Consider the following 1,957-nt stretch of genomic DNA (forward strand, 5'->3'; position numbering starts at 1 on the left):
CCCAACCTGTCCCAGGTACCTAGCGCGTTCTGGTGCAGAGGTTTAAAGACTCGGGGGTTGCTCTCCTGCTAGGGTGGGTCGGTTATGCCTCCTGTCGCCCCCCCCTCTCCTCCGAACTCTTCCGACTGTCTCGGGCTCCTCTCCGGCCACGTGGGAGAGGCGGGGTGTTACTCCTCCAGCCCGAAACTGGAAGGGGCGGTTCGCAGAGGGGGGGTGGGGCGGGCGTCCATCCCCCGGGTGCGGCTGGGCCTGCGGGAAGAGGAGATGCCTGACTCCGACTTCTCCCGTCTTCCGGTGCGGTGCAGGGCCGGTCCCACCGGGACCTTTCCCTCCGCTCGCCCTCGGTGAGACGTGCCTCGCGGGAGGGCACGCGGTATCGGTCTTGCGCTCCCCCGAGGGGTATGGGGGTGGCGACTCCGAGGCCCCCGCCGTTTGTGGGGACGGCTTTGCCCGGTGACGCGGGCGCGGTCGGCTACGAGTTGGGGCCGAGAGAAAGCAGTCTTGTCTGGTCGTTGCGATTGGGGGGTGGGGTGGAGATCGTTCCTCTACCCGCGTGGGCGGGTCCCGAGGTTGTCTGAGAAAGGGGTCCGGCTCCCCGCTCACTGTTCTTGGGCTCCCGCCTCCCGGGCCTGCCACCGTCCCGCGGGTCCCGGCGTGTCCCGTCCACGCCGTTCTTAGGTGCCTCCTCCTCGTTTCGCGGGGGGCTGGGGAGGCTATCTATCGCCCCTCCCCCTCGGCGACCGGCTGTCGCTCTCTCGTTCCCCCTCGCGGCCGTTTTCCGCGTTCGTGTCACGCGAAGCCTCCCTCGCGCGTGCGTCGCGGGTGGCCCCTTCCTCCGGGCCGTCGAGACCAGGTGTCCCGCGCGGTTCCCTCCCGCGGGCCGCCGCCGTTGTGTTGTGGCGGGCGTGGTCCCCACGTGGCTCCGTCCTGTCACCGTGCCTGGGGATTCCCCTTGGCGAGGGGTTTGGCCCGGAGAGGTCCAGCCGGGGCTCGCGGGAGCGGTTCCCGCGGGCCCCGCCCCGCTCTGGGACGGTGGGCCCCTCCGGTGTCTTGTTCGGTCTCGTTTTTCTTTGCCCCACCGGTTGGCCGATTGGCCACAGTCGGGGTTCCTCGCCCCACCGCCCCACGGCTCTCGCGAAACGATCTCTGACAACTCTTAGCGGTGGATCACTCCGCTCGTGCGTCGATGAGGAAGGCAGCTAGCTGCGAGAATTCATGTGAATTGCAGGACGTGTTGATCACCGACACTTTGAACGCACTTGCGGTCCCCGGGTTCCTCCCAGGGCTATGCCTGTCTGAGCGTCGCTTGCGGTTCAATCGGCCAGTGCCGGTTGTCGGGGACGCGGGGCGCAGCTGGGGGTGCTCGCAGGACCCCGCCACACCAGAGGCAAGGGTGGTCGCGTGGTCTTTCGTCCCCCGAAGTGCAGACGGTGGCGGAAAGAAAAAGAGGAGCGGAGAGGGCCGCCTGCGCGGGCCCCGGGGGTGGGAGAAAAGGGCTGGGGGTGGGGTGGCGGCGATCCGAGCGTCCGTCCTTCCCCCTCCCCGTCTTTCTTCTTCCCCAGTCGGTCCGTGTGAGGCGGCACTAGCCCAACTTGGGGACCTCGCGCCCTCCTCCGTCCGGCGGGTGGTGGCGGCGGTGAGGTCTGCGCTCGTTGCGGACCACCTTCCCGTAGGGCCCACCGGAGTGTCAGTCGGGGCCGGTCCCACGGCGGTTGCCTGTTGTCGCTGGACACGGTGCTTCCGCGCGATGTGGGTCCGGGTGGGACACCCCAACCGCTCCCGGATGTCCCGCCGGGGAGGCTGGGGGGGGGGGGGGCGAGCAGTGGGCCTCCCGCTCCTCTTCCCGGTGGGCCTTCGTTCTCTCCCTCTGAGATGCGACCTCAGATCAGACGTGGCAACCTGCTGAATTTGAAGCATATTAGTCAGCTGAGGAAAAGAAACTAACCAGGATTCCCTC

The 1,957-nt window shown here is 68.4% G+C and overlaps 2 non-coding genes across 2 annotated transcripts in view; both read left to right on the forward strand.

Annotated features, from left to right (window-relative positions):
* The first annotated feature begins 1,151 nt into the window (after positions 1-1,151).
* Positions 1,152-1,305, forward strand: LOC118840477. The gene has a single exon (XR_005009669.1). It is a non-coding gene; the product is annotated as a 5.8S ribosomal RNA (ribosomal RNA).
* A 570-nt stretch (positions 1,306-1,875) lies between these two features.
* The window catches only part of LOC118840599, a 4,653-nt gene continuing 4,571 nt past the window's right edge, over positions 1,876-1,957 (forward strand). The window contains exon 1 of the ribosomal RNA XR_005009773.1: positions 1,876-1,957. This exon is cut by the window's right edge and continues 4,571 nt beyond it. This is a non-coding gene — a ribosomal RNA (28S ribosomal RNA).

This window comes from Trichosurus vulpecula, chromosome 2, assembly GCF_011100635.1.
Source record: "Trichosurus vulpecula isolate mTriVul1 chromosome 2, mTriVul1.pri, whole genome shotgun sequence".
Taxonomy (NCBI): domain Eukaryota; kingdom Metazoa; phylum Chordata; class Mammalia; order Diprotodontia; family Phalangeridae; genus Trichosurus; species Trichosurus vulpecula.